At 36.3% G+C, this 14,130-nt stretch overlaps 1 protein-coding gene and 1 long non-coding RNA gene across 9 annotated transcripts in view; one reads left to right on the forward strand and one right to left on the reverse strand.

Annotated features, from left to right (window-relative positions):
* Window positions 1-14,130, forward strand: part of LOC126592517 (receptor-like protein 7) — a 48,775-nt gene that overhangs the window by 7,052 nt on the left and 27,593 nt on the right. The gene's annotated exons all lie outside the window — the stretch shown is intronic.
* Window positions 1-14,130, reverse strand: part of LOC126592521 (uncharacterized) — a 45,724-nt gene that overhangs the window by 5,495 nt on the left and 26,099 nt on the right. The window lies entirely within an intron of this gene.

Consider the following 14,130-nt stretch of genomic DNA (forward strand, 5'->3'; position numbering starts at 1 on the left):
ATCAAACCAAATCCACCATAAAATCAATTGACAAAATGAAAAGTGACTCAATAAATTATAAGCACATGCGTCACTTCTTTCTTCGACGTGGGATGGATACTCAAAGTCCACTATAAAATTGAAGAAACTTGTACAAGGTTAGAGTAGATTTTCCAATCTCCTTTGTTAGTGACAACATAACTACCTTTGCCTAAAGGAAAAGGATCCTCGCCGATCCTTTTCCTGGGGATCCTAGGGATTTCCTGATCCAGACAATCCATTGTGCATCGTGCGGTCAGAAATCATGTTAAAATTTAAAATTAAATATAAATAATACCTAACGAAAATTGATCCCATGATTAATAATGAACGATCCGGATCACGGGATTTCTAAGATCCCCAGGAAAAGATTCCAGCGAGGATCCTTTTCCTTGCCTAAAGGGCAGGAAGACAGTCTAAGGGAAGGATTTGGATCCTCGCCGGATCCTCTTCTTGGGGATCCTAGGGATCAACACATGTGGACCGTTGATCAAAAATTGTGCGGCTACAAATTTTTTCTTGTTTATATTTTTCAGGCAAAACAAAGCTGCTTTACTTTTAAAAATACGAAAAACATTTAATTGGGACCGCACGATTTTTTATCAACGGTCCACGTATGTTGATCCCTATGATCCCCAGGAAGAGGATCCGGCGAGGATCCAAATCCCTAAGGGAAACCAGGGTAGTTGGGGTATGACATGTCGCATCGCATGGGAACCTTTTTGACCGTTTAGGCAGAATATTAATACAACTCCAAAGACTCCAAGAAAGATATGTACCACACGATGACTCCTTTCCCTTGTCTAGACTCTAAATTGGTATGGAACTCTAATCATTGCCCTTATTAATTTATCTTTGTGTATGTGTTTGTTTCCCTCGATTTTTAGACGTGTATTTTGGTGCGAAACTGTTTTATGAGTTCGGGCAGGTTAGGCCATCTCCAACCGAAGGGTCCAGAGGGCCAGAGGGTCGAAAATAGCCCTAAAATCGTCTCCAACCGAGGGCTAGGCCAAATGGCTCGAGAATCTGGGAAGGCCCCATAGAATTTAAAAGGGCCGGTTGGCTGGCTATTTTTTTTTATAGTTTTGTTATTCCTGTCGGTTATAACCGACAGAAATACATGCTATTATTTAATATACTAAATAATGGTGTATTCCTGTCAGTTATAACTGACAGGATTGTTTTAAAAAAAAATCAAATGAAACGGCTACTAGCCGATGCATTTGATTTGATTTTTCTTTTACATTATTATTATTTTTTTTTTACAAAATTTTTCATATAACTTCTATTTTTTCCTATAACTTCTATTTCACAAAATTTGGTTCATATTTTTTTTTAAATTCCATTTTTTTTCCTATAACTTCTATTTCACAAAATTTGTTTCATATTTTTTTTAAATTCCATTTTTTCCCTATAACTTCTATTTCACAAAATTTGTTTCATATTTTTTTTTTCCTATAACTTCTATTTCACAAAATTTATTTCATATTTTTTTTAAATTCCATTTTTTTCCTATAACTTCTATTTCACAAAATTTATTTCATATTGTTTTTTAAATTCCATTTTTTTCCTATAACTTCTATTTCACAAAATTTGTTTCATATTTTTTTTTAAATTCCATTTTTTTTCCTATAACTTCTATTTGACAAAATTTGTTTCATATTTTTTTTAAATTCTATTTTTTTCCTATAACTTCCTAAGCCATTATACAACATTAAATTAAATTAAGTAACATGAAACAACATTAAACAATATGAAACAACATTAAATAACATTAACCAACATAAAAATTATACAACATGAAACTTAAACAACATTTTAGTTGTAGTTTTTAAATAATAAATTATGTTTGGCCCTATGGCCCTTTGGCCCTCGGTTGGAGACGGTTTTTTATGACAAGGCTAAAACGAGCCCTCTGGCCCTTTGGCCCTCGGTTGGAGACGGATGCAAATATGGCCATGTACTATTCATTAAAATATTAATATCTTGGAGAATCTTGGAAGGCCAAAGGGCTAAAACGAGCCATCTGGCTAGCGCTCGGTTAGAGATGGCCTTAGGTATTATTCATGATTGTGCTAAGTGTTTTGGGAGGAAAAAAAAATTAAGATACTTCTTTGGAAAGTACTTTCTCGTACTTGCAAGGAGGCACTTGGGGGTTTTGATAAAAATTCAACTTGTTTCTAATTAAAGCACTTTTAACAAAATCGTTTATGAAGAAAATATTTCTTACAAGAATAGTCCCTGATCACTCGGTCTTTTTCTATGTGCAAATCATAGTAAGCAAAACAACTAATAAGCACCAAACTCCACGGCTAAACGTCAAATTTTACCGACAAGATTGCATGACTTTTGCTATTTATCAACAATGACACTGACATCAGCTTCAAAATCATCCATAATTGAAATAACAAATAAACAATAATTTGTTCTTCTTTTCCAAAAAGAAGAAAATGTTAGGGTGACTCTCTTAAAAATGAGATTTTTTGTCACATCATGTTTTTACATTAGGTTTTATAATGTTGACACGTGAATTAACGTAATTTGTGAGGTGTTAGAGAGTTCATAAAGAGCCTACTTTGAGATAGTCTCTTTAGAATTTCTCTTCCAAAAATTGACCTACAATTCAAGATGCCCGACTTATAAATGATTTCACACCACAAAATTGTAGTATTTAATCCTTGTGGCATTGAAATCAACATTTCTTATCAAGAAATTAAGAAACGATGCATGATAGATGCTAAGGAGACTCTCTAAATAATTGTTTATAGTAACTTAGAGGTTATTGTAAATTTGTAATTAGGGTTTCGTCAAGGATATACCTACCTGCACTGATAACACAATAATATATCGCTATTGATGACATTATTTAACTGGAAGCAATACCCTTTTTAAATTTCTTTCATTGATTTTGTTGAAATTATTCAACCTGATTATTTAAAATATAAAAAAATATATGTGGGAGGATAAAATGTGTGGGGTTATCCTTTTTCTTCACTAATCACAGTAAAATTAACAAAAGAAAAATTCTGGCCCTCACTAAACAGCCGGTCAAGATTTCAAATTCTATAAGTCAACAAGTCAACTCAGTAATTAACATCGAAATTCTATAGTGTGACTTATCATGTTGTATGTATGTGGATGTGATGACAGTTTAATTGTATAAACAAGGGTTTCGGGCAATAGGATTGCTTATCATGTTTCGCAATTAAATGGAAAAAAAGGTCGGCTCAAATTAACATCACAACAACTTGTTTTGCCCTGATTGAAATTGAATTGGTTGAAATATGTATGATTGGTTTGGCTGTGTATTCGATTTATTGACGAGGTGTGCAGTTTATTCAAATTGCTTATTCGTAGAGGAATTTGACAAGTTTTGTGGAGCTGTGGACTGTGTTATGCAGCGCAATCCATTAAATATGACTGGACATGATTAGAAGAACATGTTATGTAGTACTGTCAAATATTATTTTAGGCAAGTGCTCAAATTGTGAGAGAGATTAGTGTACATTACTTTCTGTGGTTATGAAGTACTGAGGGGAGGATTGATATTTTTGGAGCTTAACATTCCGGAGTTGGCAAATGAGACTTCTTTCTGGGAAATTTAAACCCCCGTGATCTCAGGTTTACATAAAATAGGACTTATGGAATAGACTTCATAGTTGTACATCTATGGCATCATTACACTATGAAATAGGACTTTAAATTCGCTGCTCTAACTTTGATGGTCTTCTATATTAGTATTATTATTACGTTTTGGTCATCTTTTCACTATCATCTCTCTCAGTCATGACTTAGGTACTACAGAATAGGTTTTTGTGCATCTGTTTATTTGTAATTGTCCAAATAGCAATGTAATTGTTGAATAGGTTTTTGTGTATCTTTGCTGCTCCGTATAAATTAGCTTGAGGTTGCTTGACAGGTGACAGTGAATTTACCATGAGGTTATGTAGTACCTTACAAATAAACGTCTCTGTCATGACATATATTGTGATTTTTTTTTTCCTTCCATCTGTTTGTTGATACAATCCTTTAGGTAGAGCATGTTATGATGTTTCCAATTTGATAAATGCCGTTAAGTCATTATGAATTCAACCATTGTATGATTTGCATTTATATAGAATTCATAAGAACTTAAAAAATCTAGAACTGCAGTGTATAAACTTGGTTATTTACTTCTCGCGCCATTGAAGCACAAAAGTTGTTCCTGCACTAAGTTCTTTATATCGAAATTGAACAAATTTAATTTTCCTTTATATCCAAATGCATTAAAGTAATTGTGAGTTGTATGACATGACTGTTCAATTATGGCCTTGGCTGAAGCCCCTTGCTTATCTTAATAAATGTGCTTGCTTATCTTACTATACATATGTGTTTTGCCGCTTATCAAAATCTGTTAGCCAATATTTTCGCACCGCTTTTTCGCACTCTTTTCCATGGCTATCATGTTTCTCTCTAACCTTCTAAATTGTACCTTCATTCACAGCAAAAAAACCTCACAGTGAGCAAATAGAGACAACCAATTCTGCTATAATTGCTAAAGAATTCCATAATTTAGTTGTCCCTAGGATTGAGCCCGCAGACAAAGAGCCGATAGCCGCACTCAGAACAAAGTCTCAAGCCAAAAAAAACCAAAGATAGGTAAGTTACAATTTGTTTTTCACATGCACGCCTACATAACATCCGTCATACCAGTGTTCACTAAACTATTATTTATGTTTTTTGCTATAGTGCGAAAGATGTCCGCCCACAAAAAAAATGAATGACCGCATTCTCCGTTATTAGTTGCTACAAAGGCGTTGTCCATGTTTTTACCTTTGAACATATGTGCTTGAAAACTTCCTTGCTGAACCAACAACAGAACAGTTTTTATGGTTTTTGTTAACTACTAAAACAGGTGGCTGACCTGCAAGACATGTATTTTGCCACCTTAACTACGGGGCAAAATATGTGTTGACTACATCTTGCTTCTGTTTCTTCTGTTTCTTACGGAAACAGGCATCCTCCATCTTTTTTGCTTTGGACATTAGTGCTTGAAAGATTAGCTACTGAAACAAGAACAACAAAGCATTTTTTGCAACCGTATCTTTTGTAATCAGCTCTGTTCAATGTTTATAAAACCCGAACTGCTTATCTTACCAACGCCGTTCACTCATCTATCCCTTTTGTTTGTTTATGATTATGTTGAATTTTTTTTTCAGGTTCAATGTGTCTTATTCATGTGGTTAAGGTTGGTGCATTCAAGTCCCGCAATAACGCGAGGGCATTTTTACTAGTAACTGCTAAAAGAGAGGGTTAGCATTTAACTACTAAAATGATTTGAATTGGGCGTGTTCCTCTGTTAGAGACTTAATTGAAGGAAGTTACCCCGATGAATCATCCAGGATATCATAGTGACATACAATCGATTTTTTCGGACAATATATTTCTCTTGCTATCCAGAATATCAGCATGAGCATACACAACCGTTTTGTTTTTCTTCCACCTACAACGGTGTTTGTATTTGATTGACTATATATCACCTTAATCAGTCAATAACTAAAATAGGAGCAACATGTAGATTGCAGAAATGCCTAGACTAGTTCAAAGTCAATCAAATCATAAACCTAAGTAATGCACTGAAAATATCTGGTTTGGAATCTGACGCTCAGGGAATAAGCACTGACTCATTCAAGTGTGTTTATATGGAAGCTAATCTAAATTATTTGTTCAATATATCCCGTTAGTAACATCACTTCAAGTGATTTTGTAGAATGCACTCGGAGAATGCCGCTTTCGACCAAAAAATTAAAGAAAAACTAACAAAAAGTCTAAAAAAACTGTAGTTTTAATGAAAAATGACAAATAAAAGTGTAGTGAATAGTACCAGAGAAAGATAAAAAGTTAAAAGTGAACAATACATTGAGTGTTTCGTTAAAACTCCAAAAAATTAAACATGATTTCATTAATTTCCCCACTTGTCTTGTAAAAGAGAGACTTATGCCTCGTTTGAAAATATTTTTAAAATTATTGAAAGCGTTTTTAAAGAAAATGTCTTTGTATTCCAAAAACACTTAAAATACTTTGTGGAAGAAGCATCACTTCAAGTAATTTTTGAGGATTCACTTTTTGTTTTTACTAAAGATTGGTTTCAAAACATTTTCTCTAAAATGCATTTAATCGTTTTAAAAGCACTTTCTAATAAACTCTTATATGAAACTGAAAGTGTAATCCATGTGAACGTGGGGTATACACATTCCGATTAACCAAGTGCATAAATACACGTTCACAGTTCAAACTTCATCACGGTTTCAGCTGACGCTTAGATAGTCATTTTTGTTTGTATTGACTATGTATTGCCTTGGTCAGTCAATAGCCACTGGTAAAAGAAGATAGAAAAGCAACACAGTAAGACTTAACTCCATGTTGTCTTATATTTTACTCTAAATTTTACATGAAAAATTTCTAAAAATCAATTAAACTCTATCAAAAGTTATAAATTGAGACAATCAAGACTTCAAAATCAACGTCAACCCATAAAACCAAGAGAAATTTTTTGAAATGTTATATGAATTTATACACCTTCTTCAATTTGTCATTATAAACTAAAATTTTAAGCGATTTGTGATCCCAACTTTTCGAATCATTAATTTATCATTTAACTTTAACTCCATTAAATTTTTCATTCAAAATAACTCATCTTAAGGCACACATAATATGTTCAGGATTAATATTTGAGACATTTCAACGAGTACTGTCCCCTTTGCATTTAATAACCACAAAAGGCATCAAAATGCCTTTCACTCGTCTCTGCTTTTTAGGCACCGAAAGGCAAAGGCATTTGCCTTTCCTTTTTTTTCAGTCCGCTTTTCTTTTTGCCGCGTAGGTGGAAATTTCCGAAGGTAACAGTTGCTTCTCCAAGTCCTTGCCCCCACGGCCACGGTCACCCGCTTTTAGTTCTGTTCCTATTTTTCATGCAGGTTACAGACTTGCAGATATGGGATTTGGGAGGGAGAAGACTTCAAAGTCAAGCCACACGTTTACCATGCCTATTAAATTTGCCACAACCATTCTCAGTTTCTCACAACTTAATTTCCCTAAGCTTCTCTCTAAACCTCAAAATATTAAGTTTATCCAACAAGATGAAACCTCTCTTCCCACTCCCATATTTCTTCCTCCTGTTCTTCATTATCACTAATACTTTCTGTGTTAACATTGCGGCTGCAGTCCATGGTCGGTGTTTCGAAGACCAGCAATTGCTCCATCTGAAGAAAAGCCTCACCCTTGCTCCCGAGTCGTCTGAGCATCCTGCTTCATCCAAGTTTATATCATGGAATTCAAGTACCGACTGCTGTTCTTGGGCTGGTGTTACTTGCAATACCAACGGCAGCGTTGTTGGTCTTGACATTAGTAGCAAAAACATCTCCGGTGGCATTGACAACTCGAGCACTCTCTTCCATCTTCAACATCTTCAAAGCCTCAACTTGGCTGATAACTCTTTTGTTAACGGCTCTCGCATTCCAGCATCAATCGGAAAGCTTACCAACTTGAGGTATCTAAACTTATCTGATTCTGGTTATTCCGGAAAGATTCCCATTGAGATTTCACGCTTGACAAGGTTGGTTGTCCTAGATATTTCTCTATGTAGACATCAGTGTGCCACCAAACTTGAGAGCCCAAATTTGAGCATGCTCTTTCAGAACCTCACAGAGATTACAGAGCTATATCTTGATGGGATAAATATATCAGCACAGGGGAGTCAGTGGTGCCAAGCAATATCATCTTCACTCCCAAATCTGAGGGTGTTGAGCATGTGTGGAAGCCAGCTCTCAGGTCCTTTTTGTCAGTCCCTCGCAAAACTTCAGTCTCTCTCGGTGATTCAATTGGATAGTAATGACATCTACGGTCCAATTCCAGGATTCTTTCCCAAGTTGACTTCTTTGAGTCTTCGTAATTGCATTCTGAATGGAACATTTCCCAAAGAGATCTTTCAGGTACCTACTTTACAAGCTATTGACCTTTCCGGTAACATACATCTTCATGGTTCTTTTCCAGAATTTCTTGAGAATGCATCTCTTGGATTTTTGGACCTAAGCCACACAAAGTTTTCAGGGTTATTGCCCGACTCCATCGGCAACCTCAAATTGTTGTCCATTTTAAATCTTTATAACTGCAGTTTTAGTGGATCAATCCCTAAGTCCACGGCAAGCCTAACAAAATTGTTTTACTTGGACATGTCGTCAAATATGTTTAATGGTTCGATTGATTCTATTTACTGGAAAAAGCTTGTAAATCTCGAATATTTAGCTTTGGATTCAAATTTCCTCACAGGTAGTATTCCGTCATCTCTGTTTTCTTCTTCCTCCTTGTTGCAACTGACACTTTCCCACAATCGATTCTCTGGTCTACTCCATGAAATTTCCACAGTTGACTCCTCCACGTTATTTAACCTTGATTTGTCTTTTAATTCTCTGAGTGGTATGATTCCCCAAAGCTTGTCTGCAATGAGCCGCCTTCAAGTGCTTAACTTGAGGAGAAACAACCTTACTGGAAGTATTTCTGATTTGGAATTTCCTGAAAGTTTAGAGTTTCTAGAACTCAATCAGAATCAGATACATGGTCAATTTCCAAAGTCTCTAGCCCAATGCAGTGAATTACAGGTTGTAAACCTTGAAAACAACCAAATAACAGATACCTTCCCATGCTTGTTGAGGAACATCTCCTCCTTGCGTGTACTTGCTTTGCGGTCCAACAAATTTTATGGACGCATTGGATGTCCCGAGGAGACTAATGGATTATGGCCAATGCTTCAGATCATAGACATAGCTCACAACAATTTTCATGGCGAAATACCAGGAACGTATTTGAAGGCCTGGCAGGCAATGATAAATAACGAAGATGATAACCCGTCAACAATCCGCCTGCTTCCGTTTGAAGATCCTGGAGTGATTCATTATCAGGAGACAATAACAGTAGTAAGCAAAGGTTTGGAAATCGAACTGGTAAAGATTCTAACTATCTTCACCTCCATCGACTTCTCTTGCAACAATTTGAGTGGACCAATACCTAAGGAAATGGGAGAACTCAAATCATTATATTTGCTCAACTTGTCGAGCAATGCTTTTACTGGTGAAATCCCATCGTCATTTGGCAACATGCGACAACTCGAGTCCTTAGACCTGTCGCAAAACAAGCTGAGTGGGAAAATTCCACTACAGTTGGCAAAGCTTAATTTCCTTTCATTCTTGAACCTCTCGAATAATCAATTGGTTGGCAGGATCCCAACCGGTCCTCAGTTTTCAACATTTACAAGTGCCTCCTTTACAGGTAACAAAGGATTATGGGGGCCTCCTTTGACAGTAGATAGCAAAGCAGTATTATTGTCACCACCACCAACATTGACTGGGAGTGTTCCGAGTTCTAGACATGAGATTGATTGGGATCTTATCAATGTCGAAATTGGATTTGTATGTGGCTTTGGAGTTGCGGTCGGGTCACTTGTGTTGTGCAAGAGGTGGAGTAAATGGTATTACAAAACAATGTATAAAATCCTTGTTAAGATATTCCCTCAGCTTGAGGATAGAATTGGTCGTCACCGAAGACATGTCCACATAAATCAAAGGTTGGGACGCTGAAATTAATGTTCATGGGGACCAATGCAGCTGGACATCAAGCTATGCCTGGGAAAGTTGAGATCCAATAAATAATAAGTTTGCTTTTAGGTTTACCTTTTAATTTATGTATGTTCTAGTTATATTTGTAATAGTTTACTGTGTATCTTTATGCTTTATTTTCAATAAATTTTGAAAGGAATGTGACAAAAAGATCTAAGAAAAGTAGCATGCGTACTGAGTGATATCCAAGACGGAAGACCAAAGATGAATCGTCATCCAAGAATTTCTCAACCCATTTCAAACCAACTTTATGCATTGTCCTTAACAACTGAAGGTGTTCTTTACGTACGTCTGACAAGCGATATCTCTAGTACAGCATCATTGTGCTTCTCTGGGTTCATAGCGGTGTTTTAGAGAGCCTGAGCCCATGACCTCAAGATTTAGTCCTGCTTCCATCGGACTTGTTGCTCATGTTTGGTTTACCAGTGTTAGAATCTTCAGTATCATCCTGATATCTTAGTCTTTTGATTGCTGTTTGCAAAATGATTTCTAGGGGCACCGTCAGATGAACTTGTGACTCTGGCAGCTTTGTCTGCAGGTTCTCAACGCTTCCCTTGGTGACTTTGCTTGGGTCCTCACAATTGTTGCGAAACCTTCAAAAAGTGAAGTGTAACATTCCCGGAGAACTTTGCATCCTTTACTACATTCATTGTTCAGACAATTTGGTCTGTGTGGGTTCAAGTTGGGTCCAACAACATGTATGACATGGGTTACCCCTTCCCTACGAAACAAGGGAGAAGTTGAAGGGAGAGGCACAACCACAGCACTCCCAGGATACAGACTGGGCTTGTTCTTTGGTTGCAACCTCCAAAGCTGGACCTCCAGCACTGAAGATTGCAGCATTGACACCTCCACCTCCGGGTTTAAGACGCCTGAACCAAATATTTATGTATTTTCATTCTATTTTATATGTAAAACATATAATCACATTTTTTTTGTACTAATATTATAACGGAAGTTTTGATAAAAGTACACTTCAAGAATTAAATTGAATATGTAATCTAGCAAAAGGTTTTTTTTTTTTTTTTTAAATTTTAATCTTTTGCAAGAATTAATGTCCAAAAACCCTAAAAACTATTACATGCATTCTAATTACCCACATAATCGAACATTAAAATTGAAAGTGATTATAAGAAATGAAAATGTGAAATGTTAAACTACCTTGTAATGCTGAGGCTTTTACATCTCTAGAATAACTAAATGTTTAGCCAAAGCGTTGCAGCAGAAATGTCAACTGATTGTAAGTATTGTATATAAATGTTAGAATAAGGAACTAAATATGTAGTAAGTATTGTGCGTATACATGTACAAAATATTTACATAAAATATACCGTAGTTGTAGACAACCATACATATAAAGAGTTGTTCAAAATATAATTGCTCCCATTCTACTGACGAAACTGAAAAAAAAAAACAAAAAAAAAACTATTTCAGAACCTGTACTAAAGTATCCAATTTCCACTCATAACGCTAGAATTGAGAAATTTTCAAATTGGAACAATTCAATGGAGCTAGAGTTGAGCACTTAAAGTGCCAATTAACAATCAATTAAAAATAACAGATTTACCTAGGAAAAAGTAAAACTATACTTTAATATGAAATGTGAAAAGAAATGCAAGGAAAGAAAAAGAAGATGGAGTTAATTTTTTTTGAGGAAATGAGTTTAAATTAAGAAACCCAAGGCTAAGAAGCCAAACAGAAGCAAGAGAGCCTACGACGAGGCAAACACAGCGAGGCAAAATACCAAGCAAAGCAGTGAGCAAGGATACAGCAACCGACACAATCACTAAGAGAAAGTGTCACCCCAAACCCACCCCAACCCGCTAATGAGGACAATGAAGACCATCATTACATAAAACATGAACTAACGAAGATGGGGGTCTGTCAACCCACACAAAATCACACATCTCCGTAATACCAGCTGACGCAAGAGCATCCGCTGCCATATTGGCTGATCTTGGAACCCAAGACCAGCGACAGTTCTGGAAAGCCGATCCCATCCTTATAGCTCTAGCCAAAATGGGGAAGGCCTCCCAACTGCCATTTTCAAGAGAACCATTGAGATAGGAAATAGCCTGAAGAGAGTCAGATTCAATAATAACAGAGTTGAACCCCATCGAGGCACCCAATTCACAACCACGCAGAATCGCAAGAGATTCAGCCACAAAAGAAGAAGGGGCCGAAATAGAAGACCGAACCGCAGCCAGAAAACCCCCATCGTCCTGCCTAGCAATCACCCCCGCAAAACCCATCCGAGAAGATTTAGACCAGCTGGCATCCACATTGATCTTAACAAAAGGAGAAGAAGGAGGACACCACCTAACAGCACCATCCTCCCGAGGGACCGAGACAGGCCGAGCAAAACCCACAGAAGACATAGCAAGCAAAAAATTCCCGAAAGCAGACGACAGCGAAAAAATAACCTTAGCCGGGTTGACACCATCTACAGAAAGAGGATGGCCATTCAAAAATGTATTCCTTAAGACCTGTCTTCAGAACTATGACGTCATACCCTTCGTCCATGCAATCCAGCAGAGAAACCAAATGAACCGAGCGAGTATTGTGTGAAGACGGATATAACCTGTATAATATCTAGTAAAGATAGTTTAGTACAAATTTATGACATGAAACTATATTAATTATTAAATTAAGTTATTGATGTATAAATATTTTACATTAAGATCCATTTCAAAGCGAGTGGCTAACCCTAAAAAATTCAGATGAACTTTGTCAAACACATAGATACATACAAAGAAACCTGTAACATTCTTCGTTTTTGTTTTTGTTTTTGTTTTTTTGGTCGAAGTTCTATGGCTTCTGTCCACAAAAAAACCCCACACAAATTCTCAAATTCAATTCCAAACCAAACAATTGTACAAAAAATTGGCGGATGTGATTTGGCATGTACCAGATATCTCTATCACAATTACATTAACATATACGTTCCATCATTCTCATCAAACAAAAATCTGAAGCACAAAACCATAAGCCTTAATAAGAAAATTAACCTACAATTTCCACTCCCATCAACACCGACTCCCTCGATCCCATCGAGACGCAGACACCCCTCTTCCCAAACCTGCAATAACAAAATTACCCCTACAATTTTGACTCCTGTCCGTCGGATTTGGAATTTAGACATGCAAAAAGGTAATTTTGCTTGCAGGCCTTTAGGCCTCTGAATGGGCCATTTCAGCCACACCCTAATCCAAGCCGATGGATACATTGGGCCCCAAATCAGCAATCCAAAACAGAAGGATGGCACGACCGTAGTTAATTGATCGAGGCCCCATTCCATATGCAACATGAATATATACGACTCTGCAAGAAACAATGTGTTGTTAAATGCTCAGTGGACCAAAAGCCACCACCTAAGTTTTAATCATCAGTTGCTGAATGTGACCATTGAATTAAAGGGAAAATAGAACATTGTAATTATATTACAGGACAATTGCGGAATGTTGGTAATTTGCTAGGCAATTTAATAATACATGAGCATACACAAACCGTTCTGTTTTTCTTCCACCTACAACAGTGTTTGTATTTGATCGACTATACATCACCTTAATCAGTCAAAAACTAAAATAGGAGCAACATGTAGATTGCAGAAATGCCTAGACTAGTTCAAAGTCAATTAAATCATAAACCTGAGTAATGCACTGAAAATTTTTGGTTTGGAATATCTGACGCTTAGGTCATCTCCAACCGAAGGGGCCAGACGGCCAAAGGGCCGAAAATAGCCCGAAAACCGTCTCCAACCGAGAGCTAGGCCAGAGGGCTCTGGAATATGGGAGGGCCCATGGGATCGGAGAGGGTTGGAGGGCTAGAGGGCTAGCTGCCCTCCAAGATTCTCCAAGATATTAATATTTTAATGAACAGTACAGGGTCGTATTTGCCTCTGTCTCCAACCGAGGGCCAGAGGGCTCGTTTTAGCCATTTCACAAAAAACCGTCTCCAACCGAGGGTCAAAGGGCTATAGGGCCAAACATAATTTATTATTTAAAAACTACAACTTAAATTCAAATCCAACGGCTAAGTGACGCCAAACATAATTTTTATGTTGGTTAATGTTATTTAATGTTGTTTCATATTGTTTAATGTTGTTTCATGTTACTTAATTTAATTTAATGTTGTATAATGGCTTAAGAAATTATAGGAAAAAAAATAGAATTTCAAAAAAATATGAAACAAATTTTGTGAAATAGAAGGTATAGAAAAAAAATGGAATTTAAAAAAAATATGAAATAAATTTTGTGAAATAGAAGTTATAGGAAAAAATAGAAGTTATATGAAAATTTATGTAAATAAAAAAAATTAATAATGTAAAAAAAAAATCAAATAAAATGCAACGGCTAGTAGCAGTTTCATTTGATTTTTTTTTTTTAATCCTGTCGGTTATAACCAACAGGAGTACATGCTATTATCTAGTATATTAAATAATAGCATGTATTCCTGTCGGTTA

The sequence above is a fragment of the Malus sylvestris genome, chromosome 12 (genome assembly GCF_916048215.2).
Source record: "Malus sylvestris chromosome 12, drMalSylv7.2, whole genome shotgun sequence".
Taxonomy (NCBI): Eukaryota; Viridiplantae; Streptophyta; class Magnoliopsida; order Rosales; family Rosaceae; genus Malus; species Malus sylvestris.